Consider the following 16184-nt stretch of genomic DNA (forward strand, 5'->3'; position numbering starts at 1 on the left):
GGTCTCTGCCTTCCTTCCTCCAAGAAGCAGGAGTGAAAATATTGAAAAGGAAGAGTTAGTCCTCAGGCCTGACTCAGCTTCCAGGAGGACCAACTCAGACTGGGCACCTAGAAAAATGGGGACCTCCCTAGTGGGTAGGAGCGGCAAGGGAGGGGACTCCCAGGACACTCCCTCCAGCTATGAGAAATATGGAAACCAGAACACAACACACCCTCATATCAGGAAAGCAGATCAGAGTCCAGAACAGTAGCTTCTAGAGCAGGAGGTGACTGGGCCAATCAAGGCTCTGGGCAAACACATTTAAGGCGCAAACTGGAAATCTGTGCAAAACAGCTCCCAGCCAAGTCACTGGAGATGCACTAATGAAGCCATTTGTGAGGGAGAGATGTCACCAGGGTTTCAAACAAGTTCTTCCCAGGTTAGTCACGGTCATGAAGCCAAACTGGAATGGATCCAAATGGACCCATTGTGAAATGTGGTTGAACTAGAAGGATGGATGGACACCCTGCTCAAAACTTAATCCCCCTCTTAGAAAACAAGGGCAGTGTGAGTATTTTACAGCCACCAAATCTCTTGATTAACAGAGTCGGAAATAGCGGTGTCCAGCGGCTGACCACGTTGGTTTGAATGGCATCTCTCCCCACAGTCATTGCAGGAAGCATCCAGTCTTCCACACCAGGTTCCCAAAAGGGCTAACCACGCCTCTTCCGAGTCTCCCACTCCAAGGCTTTCACCCACATTGAGAAGTGTGGGGTCTGTTCTGTTTTCACTTCGTTGGCCATGACAGAATCAGTTCAAACTGACCGTGGGTTTCTCATCACACACTAGGCCCACCTGTCATCATCCCCTTCATCGTGGTCTCAGAAGACCTTTCTTCCATAAAAAGGAAGCCATGGGAAAGGGCCAAGGAAGACGTTGGGGCAAGAGATTCAAGTCTATTCAAGAAAACCTTTCCAAGCCATTCTTTCTAAATAGGCTTTGCAGCTTGGCAGGAAAAAATAAGTCAGCTTAAGAGCTGAAAGAGCAGGGGCTTTGGGCTGCCTGGAGATCTTAGAAGAAACGGTTCTTTCAAATAGCTCAGCGCTTACTACAAGGGTCCCCATGGCTCAATTCACTACATCTGGTCTGCAGAGCAGTCTGAGGGGACACAGAGGTCTCCTGTCTTCCTTTCCATCTGTCCTGGGTTGAGTCAACATGGACAGAGCCCTAGAAGGGGTATACCCAAGACACAGCTTCATATCCAAGCAGTGGCACAGATAAGAGGTCATGGTTTCAACACCCTGACTCAGATCACAGCCCTGCTCTGATGTCAGGGAGGTCCCCTGGGGTGTAGCCTGAATCACCTTCTACCTTACAAGAGAGAAAAGGACATGGACCCAAGATGAGAATCGAGACCTACTACCACTGAAACACAAGAGCTAGGAGAGGGCATGTCCTTTGGGCTTGGGGACCCTGTGCTGAGAACCTCCTAGACTCAGGGAAGGATTGATGTCAAGACACACGGAGATCTCCAAAGAACACTGGGCTTATGGATGTTGAAAAGAGACAGGACATTCCTCCAGAGAAAGTAAGCCTCCTTCCAGAGCCAACACCCTGAATTTCAACTTCTCCTAAACTGTGAAAGGATAAATTTCTGTCTGTTAAAGCCACCCTCTTTGTGGTAAAGATGTCAGTTTGAGGACTAAGCCATGGTATTTTCAATCACTTCATATGCATGGACAATGTTGGACAATAAATAAGGAAGACTGTAGAAGAATCAATGCATTTAAATCGTGGTGTTGGAGAAGAATATTGCAAGTACCATGGACTACCAGAAGTACTGTGTTGGAATATGGACAGCCAGAATGTTCCTTAGACACAAGGGTAAGGGAACTTGAGTCTTTCCTCCTTTGGACATGTTGTAAGAAGGACTGGTCCCTGGAGGAGAACATCATGCTTGGCAAGGTGGACAAACAGCAAAAAATAGAAAGACCCCCAATGAGATGGATGAACACAGCGACAACAATGAGTTCAACTACGACCACAATGATGAGGACGGCACAGGACTGGTCAGTGATTCCTTCTGTTGTGCAGAGGGTCAGTACCATGCGGAATCAACAGTATAGCATCTACAACATCCACTTGTAGTGTTTCTATTATAGCTGCACTAGATAACTAAGACCCAGGCCCATGGTCATTCTGGGAAACCCAGATGGAACACTTACACGTTAATAAATTATATGGGCAACTTCGATCCAACTAAAGTGGCATTTGGTAGGAACAAAAGGCAATTTGTTGTGAAAGGTGCTAAGGCAGAGCCAGGAGGCAGGCTGCCACAGGACAGAGAGCCAGAGGGGAGGTGTGACAGCAGCCCTCTGTTGGGTCATCCCTGAACGTCCCTGATGAAATGGCTCACATAACTCAGAGGACAGTGCTGCAGGGTGTCCCCTTCATGCCCCTCCAGACCGCACACATTCGTTTTACAGTTGACCACACACTTTCTTCCCTAGATGTGCTCTGGAACCCTCGCTGCACTCAGCTCGGACCCTGGTGGACAGAAGTGGATGTCACTGCGGTTGCCCCACAGTAGTCAGGAGGCAGTGATCGCTCACTGGTGGAATCCTCGTCTTCTTTGCAGGAGACCAGGGTTTGGTTCCCACCCAGTGCCTCTCTTGCACAGCCACCACCTGCCTGTCAGTCACGGCTTGCATGTTACTACAATGCCCCAGGTTTTGGTGGAGTTTACAAAGATCAAGTAGGGAGGCCCCGTAGCCTGCTTCTGGAGGTCAGCCAATGAAAACCCAAAGGGTCACAAAGGGCAGATTACCTGGGGGTGGGCAGGATTCAGGGGGGGGGGGGTTCATTTCATTGTGCCTGAGGTTGTGCTGAGTCAGGACCGACTCCACGGGATTCACTTCTGAGGTTTTCTGCCCCAAAGCAAAGCACTGCAGAACTGCTTCTTTCTGAATTCATGTTCTCACTCTGGTCAGTCCCTTCCGTCCCCTGAGAGCCCCGTGTCCTGCCTTGCCCTCCCTGCCTACTTGGTGCATCATCAGAGCAAACTCAGGCTAGGCTTGAACTCTAGATGGCCTCGGTGCTGATGAGTGGGTGCCAGCCTGTCCCTGGGCCCAGGGATTTGGGGTGGTGTTTCCAAGGATGAACACACACCATGCAGAAGACCAGGTCCGAGGTCATGCCTCAACGTCCTCCCTCTGTCTTCATCCCGGGACTCCTGAGGCCTCCCTGGGCAGCGACCCTGGAGCAACAACCGCCTCCCTCATCAGCAGCACCGGGAGCCCGGCCATCTCCCTCTCCTGTGTCACCGTGAGCAGCACGGCTCTGCTCTCCCTGGGGACTGTCCAGGCCTTCCTGCTTGGCGTGCTCGTGCTGCCCTGGGGCATCTGTAGAGAGTGATGTGGCTCTCACCATGAAGGTCACAGGGGTGGCTGCTCAGTACACAGCACTCATGGGACCACCCAGGGCTGGGCTCTGGCGCTGAGGTGGGTGAGTGAGGGCTCTTTGATTTGTCACCTGCTGAGGCCCTATGTGATCAGAACCAGGACAGCAGTGACACCCAGTGGGGACCAATATGCCAGCATCCTTGACTTAGAATCACCCCATCTTTCCCTGGGGCTTCTTTCTGTCCAGGGTGCTGAGCATCTAGACTGGGAGGAAGGCAGGCTGACCACCTGCAGGCCAGCAGAAGGGCCTGACCTCTGACACCCGCTCCTGGGGGCCTGATGTCATAGCCCCCAAGGTTGTCAATCACACAGGACGCCACAAGTTCTGATGCTACTCCCCTGAGGCAAGGCCCAAGTCCTTGTCAAGGGTCTATTCCTCTCCCAGCTTTCAGGGAGAGGTTAAAGAGAGGAATGTTGTTGTTATTCTCCTGCAAAACCACTCCAACTTACATCAGACATCTAAAAGAACATGTTTGCTTCAGGGGTAAGTTTGGGAATATCTAAAAATGAGCATTTCTTCCTTCTTTGCTTCCTTCCTTCTACCCATCTATTCATCCATTCACCGACCCACCCACCCATCTGCCTACCCATCCATCCATCCATATATCCATCTACTCATACATATACACACATACACCCAGCCACCCACCCATCTGCCTACCCATCCATCCATCCATATATCCATCTACTCATACATACATACACACACACACCCATCCATCTGCCTACCCATCCATCCATCCATGCATACATCTACTCATACATACATACACACACACACACACACACCCACACACACACCCATCTGCCTACCCATTAATCCATCCATATATCCATCTACTCATATATACATACATACACACATACATCCACCCAGCCATACATACATATATCCACCCGCCTTACCCATCCATATACTCACCTGCCTACCCATCCATACATCCATATATACACCTACCCTGTGGCACTGTGGGTTAATGTGCTAGACGGCAAAGCCATTTGAACTGCAAGGTCGGCGGTTCAAGCTCACCAGCCGCTTCTCCAAAACCCTATACAGGGTCTCTATGGGTCAGAACCAACTCAATGGCACTTAACAACAACATTCATACATACATAAACATACACCCATCCATTCACCCACCCACCCATACACCCACCCATACATACATACATACATACATACATACATACATACACCTACCCACGTACCCATACATGCATCCACTCACCACCCATCCATCCACCCACCTATCTACTTAACCGTTTCTTCATCTCTCCATCCACCCCTCTATCCATCTGATTACCCATCCATTCAAACATGCATATACTTACCCATCTACCAGTTCATCTATCCACCTACCCACCCACCCCCTGCACACAGTATAGAGCACTTACTAACACTACTCCAATTTATCAACTTATATCAGACATCTAAAAGAAAATGTTAGCTTTGTGGATAAGTTCAAATGTGCTCAAAAAATGGATATTCCCTCTTTTTTGCTTCCTTTCTTACTTCCACTCATTCATTCATCCATCTATCCATCCATCCAGACATCTATTCATCCATTCATTCCTCCATCCATCCATACATACATACATCTATCCATCATCCCTTCCTCCAACCATCCATCCCTTCCTCTATCCATCCACCCATCCCTTCCTCCATCCATCCATCCATCCATCCCTTCCTCCAGCCATCCATCCATCCCTTCCTCCAACCATCCATCCATTCCTCCATCCATCTATACCTATTCCTCCATCCCTCCATCCATCCACTGCATACCTTGTCAAGCCTTATAATCACTACTCCATTGTCATCTTCAGGTCAGCTGATCATGGTGAGTGCAACACACATGCATGGTGCTTGTCCTCATGGAACTCACATGAACAAACACCTCTGACATGTCTCCATCGGGTTGACCTGCTGAAGGGGACACGTGGCAGACAGCTCACCATCACTAGCGGGTTCCTTCATTACCTTGTTGTGGAGTGGAGCCCTGCCTCCTCTAATCTGGTGGGCTTACACTTGGAACTCACCTGTCACGTAGCCAGCGTGTCCTTGTGCGTGACTGGAATGTGAGCAGCTTCAGCCAGCAGGAGGGCGGGGCTGCCTCTGCATCCATCCAGGAGACCTCACCTCACTTTTGGGGAGCTCTTTGGCTCTCCCACCCCACAGTTTCCAGATCTCCTCCTGGCCGGAACTGGCCTGCCAACCAACACACAGTCTAGGAGAAGAGCTTCCATTTGGGGTAAGGAGACCAGAAGTCAGACGCACCACCGAGCCACGGTGGAAGGCCCAGCGATGTGCTTGCTTGTTGTTGTGAAGTGCCGTCGAGTTGATTCCGACCCACAGCAGCCCTGTATAGGGTTTCCAAGGAGTAGTTAGTGAGCTTGAACCACTGACCTTGCAGTTCAAATGGCTTTGCAGTCTGGCACGTTAACCCACAGAGCCACACCAGGATGTGTCTACTTAGTAAAGATACGCTAAGTCCCTGCATGAGCCAACAGCTTTGCCAGATTCCCCCGACACAAACAATACCCTTGGCTTTCCTCAACTATCTGGAACAAAGGGAGCCAAGCGTGAATGTGATAGAACTGAGGAGGAAGTTCCAAATCTCTTCCCCAAAACCCAGATGTGAGAGGTGTGCCACCAGGTGCAGAAAAGAAAAATGGCTTAGGATTCGCTACAGAATTTCCTAACCCCCAGCGTCTGCCATGTGGCTCATGACTACAGGATAAGGGAAGTTTGAATCATGGTGGAGTCCTGGTGTGGCATTGTAGGATAAGCACTGGACTGAGAACCACAAGGTCGGTGGTTAAAACCCACCTGCCACTCTGCAGAAAGCTCACACAGGGTTGTGACGGATGATTCCGGAGCTGACTTGATAAGAGTGGCCTTTTTTTTTGGTGGTGGGGGGTTCAGGAGGTGGACCTCAATCTATGGTACCTATCAAGCGATTCAGCTTTTGTCTTCTCCTGTCACGACGTCTCTCTGCTTCTCAGGAGCACTGCCAGCATCCCCAGAGATACCGCGTATGGGTCCATGGTGTTATTCAAGATTTATGGGATTGCACTAAACTCGATGGAAAGTACACAAGTGTTATTGGCAAGGCTCCCAGTCAACAGTAGACTAGTAGTAGTTCAAGTTTGGGGGAGTCAAACATTAGACACGGATTTTCAATTCCATGAGGGTTATGGTGGGGTTGGTATCCCTAACCCTCATGTTGTCCAAGGATCAAATTTACAATAATAATAATAATAATAATAATAAAAGATGTGTGCACACACAACTAGAGCTTGGGCTAGACATCTGGGGTAGAGACAAAAATGGGGCATTGTCCATATGTGGGTAGTATGAGACTAAGGTCATTTGTTGTTGTTGTCAGGTGCCATTGAGTTGGGTATGGGTCCGTGGTGTTATTCAAGGTTATTGGGATTGACTAAACTCGATGGAAAAGACACAAAAGCCACAAAAAATCACTTTTTATTGTGATATGCAACTTTCTGCAGAGACTATTATTGCTAGATTTGCAGTCCAAACCCAGATGACTCAAGGGTCAACAGTATACTGGACATGACAAGCTGCATCTCCATGGGGACAACCCCACACAGTCAAACTCACTATTCTCTTCATCCTGGACCAACACTCACCATTGACCAAACCAACCCACCCACTGCCATTGAGCTGGTTCCGGCTCATAGCGATCCTACAGAACAGAGAACTGCTCCTTAGGGTTCCTAAGACTAAATCCTTATGGGAAATGACAACCTCATCTTTCTCCTATGGAGTGGCTGGTAGGCTTGAACCACCAACCTTGGGGTTAGCAGGCCAATGCTTAACCCACTGTACCACCAGGACTCCTTGACCAAACCAAAGGTCTCAATAATCTCTGTGCCTTTCTCTTCCTCTCTCTCTCCAACCAGACACAAGTCTTGCCAAATTTATCTGTGAGAAATGTCTCTTAAAATTTAAGTCACTCTTTTTCCTCTCTGTCCCCATTGTCTCAATTCAGATTCTTGTCTTTTCCCAAAACCACAGTAGTTTTTCATTGGTTTCATCACCTCCAGTTTTTCTCCTTCCTCTATTCCTTTTTGCATAATACATTCCAAATTGCCTTTCTAAGACAAAATCACCTTCTATTCTTTCACATTGGCTATGAGATGACATCTATACACACTAGCATGGTAATCAAGTCCTCTCCTAACCTGGCTAGCCCCTGTCCTGTCAGCATCACCTCTTACTACTCCCCCAACAAGATTCCAGTCACACCATACCAACCTGGGGCTGATCTGTGTGCCCCAAAAAGGTATGTTCAAGTCTAAATTCGCAGTACCTGTGAATGTGATCTGACTTGTCATAAGCATCTGCAGTCATTAGTTACAATCACATGAGGTCATACTGGTGTAAAATGGGCCTTAATCTGATATGTCTGGTGTCCAATAAGAAGAGAAGAGGCATGGAGCCTCTTGTGAAGGTGGAGGTAGACACTGGAGTTATGCATCTACAACCCAAGGAACACCAAGGATCACCATCCATCACCAGGAAGCTAGGAGAGCAGTCTAGGACAGATGCTCCCGCAGAACCCTCAGAAGGAATCAACATGGCCTGTACCCTGACTTGGGAACTGATTCAGAACGAAGGCTATCATCGCTGACATCAGATGGATCAAGGCTGAAAGCAGAGATGTTTACCTATGCTTTACTGACTACGCAAAGGCTTTAGATTGTGTGGATCATGACAAGCAATGGACAACATTGCAGAGTATGAGTATTCCAGAACACTTAATTGTGCTCATGAGGAACCTGTCCATAGACCTAGAGGCAGTTGTTAGAACAGAACAAGGGAACAACAAATGGTTTGAAATTAGGAAAGGTGTGCGCCAGGACTGTATCCTTTCACCAAACGTATTCAATCTGTAGGTTGAGCATATAATGCGAGAAGCTGGATTATATGAAGAACATGGCATCAGGATTGGAGGAAGGCTCATTAACAACCTGCGAGATGCTGATGATACAACCGTACTTGCTGAAAGCAAAAGGACTTAAAATATTGATAAAGATCAAAGACCATGGCCTTCAGTATGGGTTACATCTCAATGTAAAGAAAACATACATTCTCACACTGGACCAATATATAACATCAGGATAAGTGGAGAAAAGATTGAAGTTGTCAAAGACTTCATTTTGTTTGGATCCACGATCAACTCACAGAAGCAGCAGCCAAGAAATCAAACGACGTATTGCATTAGGCAAATCTGCTGCACAAGACCTCTTTAAAGTGTTGAAGAGCAAAGATGTCAGCTTGAGGACTAAGCTGCGCCTGACCCAAGTCATGGTATTTTCAATAACCTCATATTTATGCGAAAGCTGGACAGTGAATAAGGAAGACCATAGAAGAATTGATGCATTTGAGTTATGGTGTTGGAGGAGAATATTAAAGTTATCATGGACTGTCCAAGGAACAAATAGATCTGTGTTGGAAAAAGTACAGCAGGAATGCTCCTTGGAAGACAGCATGGTGAGACTTCATCTCTCACACTTCAGACATATTATCAGGAGGGACCAGTCCCTGGAGAAGAAGATCATGTTTGGTAAAGTGGAGGGTCAGAGAAAAAGATGAAGACCCCCAATGAGGTGGATCGGCACAGTGGCAGCAGCAATGGGATCAAGCGTAGCAATGATTGTGAGGTTGGTCAGGACTGGGCAATGCTTCACTCTGCTGTGCACAGGGTTGCTATGAGTCGGTACTGACTTGGTGGTACCTAACAACAACAACCAAAGGAACCAATGGATCTGTTTTGGAAGAAGTGCAGCCAGAGTGCTCCTTGGAGGCCAAGATGGCTAAGCTTCGTCTCTCCTACTTTGGACACATTGTCCGGAGAGAACAGTCGCTGGAGAAGGATGTCATGCTGGGTAAGGTGGAGGGTCAGAGAAAAAGAGGAAGACCCCCAATGAGATGGATCAGCCAGGTGACATCATTGATGGCATCGAGTGTGGCAGCGGTAGTGAGGTTGGCCCAGGATCGGACATTATTTCATTCTGCTGTGCATGGGGTCGCTATGAGTCGGTTCCGACTTGATGGCACCTGACAACAACAGCAACAACAAAAGACACTAACACACCTGGTAGGCACTGTCTTGTCTCCCTGTCTGTGTACATGCCACTGTTCTTACTCTGAACACTGCACCCACTTCACCTTTGGTTTCCCCATCCCCTACCTTCCTCGGTCTTCACCTAGCAAACCCCTCTCATCCCGGAAGGTCCAGGTAGGCTCTCTGTACTTCTTACTGTGTGTGTTATTTCTCAATGAGAAAGCTTCAGAGCATATTATTGTCTCTCTCCCCTTTGAGCCTGTGACTTCCTTAGTGGCCAGGGACACAGCTCTTCATTCATGCCCTCCAGCCAGCAGTACTCAATGAAATATATGTGAAATCAGACCAATCATTCAGCCATTTGCCCTGGACCCATTGCTTTCGAGTCCATTTCGACTCATACCAACCCTCCAGGATCCATAGAGTTTTGGAGGCTGTAAATCTTTACAGAAGAAGACCACTCCATCTTTCCTCTCTGGAGTAGCTTGTGTGTTCAAACTGCAGACTTTTCAGTAAGCAGCGGAACGATGTAACCACTGCATCACCAGAGCTCCCGCATTTATACTGGTTCAAATCCAGCCTTCTCTGGATGAAGAGACACACACAGAGAGATACAGTCAGTGGTCCCTGAAAACCTTGGGACCAAATATCCCATAATACATTTCAGATACCCTGTCACAACACATCAAGGGACATCTTATTCCAAAATGAGAAGCTAGAATAGCAGTTACTGTCACAACATCACTAGCAGAGAGTCCTGGTGTGGTGCTGTGGGTTAATGCACTAGACTGCAAAGGCCAGTGGTTCAAGCTCACCAGCTGCTCTGTGGAAATCCTATACAGGGTCGCTGTGGGTTGGGACTGACTCGAAGGCACTTAACAATGGCAGCATCACAACATCTAGTTCAGATCAGAGCTCTTGAAGTGTTAGATGTAATGGAGATAATTAGCATTGTTGTCAGAATTGTTATAGCCAGAGCCCCAGCTCTGCCCCAGGGAGTTGACACAACAGCAGAATCCAAACCTGGAAGCCTCTTGCATGGAAGGAGTTCTTCAAGAGACATTGAGGGCGCCATTCCCTGAAGTGACATCCAGGGAGCAGCGTAGGCAACTCAGGTGTTCCACGGAGAAATCATACAGCTAAAACTTAGGCTCATAGTCTCATCAGCCTCTAACCTAAAGCTTGGCAACCTTACTTCATAAGACAGAAGAAAATGCAGCACACTATTATAGGGAGTTTTCTTTGCATTCACATTGCACTTGAGTTTTACAAGCACATTTATTTACGATATTTCTTCTGGGCCTCGCAGTCACATGGAGTGGATATAGTGATCTCGGTGGCATTGAACAAACAGAGGCCAGTAGTGGCATTGTGATCTTCCTGGGGCATACAAGAAGTGAAAACACTTTCCTTTGGTTCATCCCAGCGACAGCCTGGGAACTTTAGGGTTACTTAGGGATGTTCGTTGTAAATCTACCAGAATGGGATAATCTGGCATTACTTTATACTTGCTTCCATGATTATTTGGTGCTATTACTGATTGGTGAATTCTAGATTTGGAAGGAGCTTTGGAGGTCACCTAGTCTCATCTCTCAATAATGGCAAGACATTCCTTTACCAATCCTTGGCTATGTTGGGTCTTCCTTATATTGGATCTCCTTTGGCTTTTCTTCCATAAGTGTAAATTCTCAATGGGGACCTGCAGAAAATTTCTAATTCCTCTTCTCTATAAGAGGTCTTTAAGTATTTGTGAACAGTCTTTTCTGAGTCTTCTATTTTCTGGCCTAAATCAATATTCCAGCTTCCTCAAGCTATTGCTTTCTTTCTTGTTTCAATGGCAACAGATGAATAGATAGAAGGATGGACAGATGGGTGGGTGGATAGATGGGTGGGTGGGTGGATGGATGGATGGGTGGGTGGATGGATGGGTGGGTGGATGGATGGATGGATGGATGGGCAGATGGGTGGGTGGATGGATGGATGGGTGGATGGATGGGTGGGTGGGTGGATGGATGGATGGATAGATGGATGGGTGAGTAGGTAGGTAGGTGGATGACAGCTGTGATTATGTACCTTCTGACTCATGGCGAGCCCATGTACTACAGAAGGAAACATTGTCCGGTCCCGCACCATCCTCACAATCACATGGTCAAGTCCAGCATTGTGGCTATTGTGCCAGCTCACTGAGGGTCTCTCCTGCCCTTGATGGCCCTCTGCTTCACCAAGCATGATGTACTTCTCCATCATTTGATTCTTCCTAATCCCTCCCAACAAATCAGTGTTTGGTTGTGATCCATATGGTTTTTAATGGCTAATTTTTGGAACTAGATCTTTCTTCCCAATCTGTCTTAATCTGGAAGCTCTGCTGAAATCTGTCTTGGGTAACTTTGCTGGAATTTGAAATCCTGGTCACATGGTTTCCAGCATCCTGGCAACACACGAGCTACGGCAGTACAACAAACTGATGAGTGGTAATGTAGCAATGGGACACTTCAATAGTAGCTGATTTGTGTAGAGCAGATAAAATGACAAGTACTTAGCATAGATGATCTCCAGCACAACTCTAGGAGCCTAGTACATACTCTATTAGCCTGATTTTGACATCTGAGGAAACTGAAGTGTGGAGATTTACATAACTGACCCAGCTGGTAGAAACCACTACCTACAGACAGTCTTGGTTCTTTTCTACACTCTTCACCCTACCTCCCGCACAAGAAAAAGGCCTTCACATGCTACGTGCACTGGAAATTCTAAGATCAAACTCCTAATTCTGATCTACCACTCAACATGACTGGGAGCAGCTCAGTGCTTAATCCACTGTGCCACTAGGGCTCCATATAGAATTTATTGTTGTTGTTGTTAAGTGTTGTAGAGTTTATTGACGCACAGTGCCCACACCCCTGGTTATGAACTTTATAAAACGATACATGTATGTACATTCTGTTAAGTTTTGTACTCATTTGATATTCTGGTCACTGCTACCTTCTACAGAGTCCTGGGGTGGTGCTGTGGGCTAATGTGTCAGACTGCAAAGTCATTTGAGCTGCAAGGTCAGTGGTTCAAGCTCATCAGCTGCTCCTTGGAAACCCTATACAGGGTCACTGTGGGTCGGAATCGACTCGACGGCACTTAACAACAGTGATCCCAAAATAATCATAAGATCTTGAATTTGAAATAATCTCGGGGATCATGTGTGGTGCTCCCGGGTAAGGCTCTGCCCCCTGACAACAAGTTCTGTAGCATTTACAAACTCAAAGTTGGCTTCCTGTCCTGGAAGACTGATAGCATGGCTAAGGGTGCCCCCTGCTGTTGGCTTCCTGTGAGTGCTGTGAGATCTTTGTCGGTTCCATTTCCCAGAAGTGCTTAACAACAAAGTCATCCTGTAAGTACCAACAACGGGAAACAGACAATCCTTCCAACTGATGATTCTTCTGAATCTTCACAACCTATCGGACGCATTTGTTAAGTGCCATCGAGTCGGTTCCAACTCATAGTGGAAACCCTATGTAGAGTTTCCGAGGAGCAGCTGGTGGGTTTGAACCATTAACCTTATGGTTGCCAGTCCACTCCGTGCTTATCCTACAGCGCCACAATTAGACACGTTAAAAAGGATTAAAACCCCCAAATTCCACTGTCACTGAGTCAATTCCAACTCAGAGGGGCCCTATGGAACAGAGTAGAACAGTGCCTCTGGGTTTCCAACACTGTAAATATTTATGGGTGCAGACAGACTCATCTTTCTCCCAGAGTAGCTGGAGAGTTTGAACTGCTGACCTGGTGGCCAGCAGCCCAATGTGCAACCCACTACGCCACCAGGTTTCCTACAGAAATTCATTGTTGTTCTGGGCTGTTGAGTAGGTTCTGACTCAGAACAACCCTGTATAGGTTTCCAAGAGCAGATGGTGGGTTTGAACTGCTGACCTGTGATTATCACTATGTTGCTTATCCTACAGTGCCACACTGAAAAAAAAAGCTTTCGTGAATGGGAAATGGAATCTTTTCCAAGATTGTAAGACAGACAATAAAGTAAAGGACAAATTTCAAGAGAAAACAAAGAACACTCGTCCAAAGTGTGGCCATTGGAGCTGCCACACTGTATGACTCCAAGATCGAAACCTCGAGCTCTCTCGGTGCAGTGGCAGCCTGGAGGCGACTTGAGTATGTCAGTCCTGTTTGAGGAAGACAGTGGGGTGGTTCCTTGCAGGACGCTGTGGGTCCATAGTACCCAACTTACGACGAGGTGTCCATTGAAGTTCAAGTGCCACCAGGCCCTGGAGCCCAGGATAGCCAGTGAGGCCTGCAGAGGCTCATGTGGCACTGGCCTTGGGTGGACACCAGATCCTCAGGGGAAAACTCTTTGATTCTACAATAGCTGATGAAGGAACATGGACATTTGAACAAAAGGGGAAAAAAAAGGGTCCATATTGTTCCTACAAAGACAAAGCGAGAAGCAGCCAATTGATGGACTTCTAGAATCTGAGTTTGCAGCTGATCCTTGGGTCCAAGACCAAATGCAGAGAAAACTTATAATGCAAAGATTCCAGAAAGAAAATCCTGGTTTTGACTTCAGTGGAGCAGAAATCTCAGGAAACTACACTAAAGGTAGGCCAGATTTCTCAAATCTTTCTTGAGAAATAACTGCTTTATATATATTTTTTTCCTTATATTCCATGGATCCTTGCAAATGTTGCCAACCTAATCACAGAAGCTTATTATGTGGCAGAAGAAAACTGTGGATGCCTACAGTTAACATACTGCAAAATGTATTAAAAAATGGTTTACATATTATATTCAAATATGATTTTTATAGGAAACATCTTAATTATGGGATAGCCATTTTATGGATATATGGTAACCTTTCCGGCCTTATTTTTGTTTAGCATCAAGTTTTAGATGCTATATCTAACTAATTTCATATTTAACCTATCTTTTTAATACAAACAAAAACCATGAGGGCATGTTGTTATTGTTGTGCGCCATTAAGTTGGTTCTGACTCACAGAAACCCTGCATAGGGTTTCAGAGGAGTGGCTGGTGAGCTTGAACTGCTGACCTTCCAGTCCAGCGCCTTACACTCTAGGAAAGGTAAAATAAATATTATCCAATAAAATAGACAGAGTATAATAAAATAAAATACATTAAGATCACTACAGTAAAATAAAGCAAAATAGAATAGACCAGGATAAATTAATAAAATGTTGTTGTTATTGTTAAGTGTTGTCGAGTTGGTTCTGAACCATAGTAACCTTGTATAGGGTTTCCGAGGAGTAGCTAGTGAGCTTGAACTGCCGACCTTGCAGTTCAAAGGGCTTTGCAGTCTGGCACATGAACCCACAGCACCACACCAGGACTCCAAATTAACAAGTAAAATAGACTCTCTCTTCAACTGCTTTGGCTTCTCAAGATGTTGATATTCTCTCCTCGCCAGGCCTCATCTAAGCCCTGTCTCGGAGGCTTTCCCTCTGACTATATGCATTCATCACCTACAGCGGCTGCTGGGGGAGCAGGGGCCCCGGATGGTGGCCGTGATGATCGGCCAGTAACATGCCATTGTGCTCCCCAGAAAATATCCTACCTTCTTTCCTGACTTTCACGCCTTCATTTAAATGGAATGGAGCCCTGAGTGGTGTATTTAAGCCAGCTCAGTTGTTGACCAAAAGGTTGGAGGTTCAAGCCCACCCAGAGGTACCTCAGCAGAAAGGCCTGACACTTTACTTCCGGAAGAAACTCAGCGATTGGAAACTCACCTGGAGCTATTGGAAACTCATCCGGAGCATAGTTCTCTACTCTGACACATCTGGAGTCACCAAGAGTCCGAATGGACAGGATGACAACAATTTTGTGTATTTGTTTGTTGTTGTTGTTTCCAGACTGAGTGCCAGGTTCTATTCCAGTCCAGATAGACAGACAGACAGGTCCCTGCCTTCCAGATGTCAGTACATAGGGAGGGCAGAAGCCCAAGAACGAAGAAAGGAGAGTCATGCCCAGATGAAGACACGTATAAAGTACAAAGGGAGGCACTCCAACAACCAAACCAATGCTATCAAGATGATAACCATAGCGAGGCCATAGTACAGAACAGAATTGCCCTTTCTTCCCATGGAGCTGACGGGTCAAACCCCCAACATTTTGGTTAGCAGCTGAGTGCTTAACCACTGCGTAACCAGGGCGCCTCACAAAGGGAAGTAAGACCTAACAAACCAAACCTGTTGCCATCAAGTCGATTCTGCCTCAGGGTAGAACTGCCCCACAGGGCTTCCAAGGCTGTTGGTAGAAGAACAACCAGAATGCTCCTTAGAAGCAAGAATTGCGAGACTGTCTCAGGTACTTTGGACATGTCCCTGGAGAAGGACATCACACTTGGTAAAGTCCAGGGCCAGTGTTAAAGATTGACGCAGGGACCTGCAGCAACAGACTGAAGCACAGCACTGAAGTGAGGATGGGCCAGTGTTCCAAATGCAATGAGTCCCCGGATAAGGATAGCACGCTCCGTAAAGTACAGAGTCAGTGAAAAAGGGGAAGACCCCCAACAAGATGGATGGGCACAGTGGCTGTAACAGTGGGCTCACACTTAACGATGATTGTGAGGATGTCACAGGACGAGGCAGTGTTTCATTCTTTTGTGCATGGGATCTTTTTTTTTTTTTTTTTTT

At 46.9% G+C, this 16184-nt stretch overlaps 1 pseudogene; it reads left to right on the plus strand.

Annotated features, from left to right (window-relative positions):
• Positions 1-13692: 13692 nt before the first annotated feature.
• Positions 13693-14163, plus strand: LOC102826727 (annotated as a pseudogene).
• Positions 14164-16184: the final 2021 nt, after the last annotated feature.

The sequence above is a fragment of the Chrysochloris asiatica genome, unplaced genomic scaffold (genome assembly GCF_000296735.1).
Source record: "Chrysochloris asiatica unplaced genomic scaffold, ChrAsi1.0 scaffold00041, whole genome shotgun sequence".
NCBI lineage: Eukaryota > Metazoa > Chordata > Mammalia > Afrosoricida > Chrysochloridae > Chrysochloris > Chrysochloris asiatica.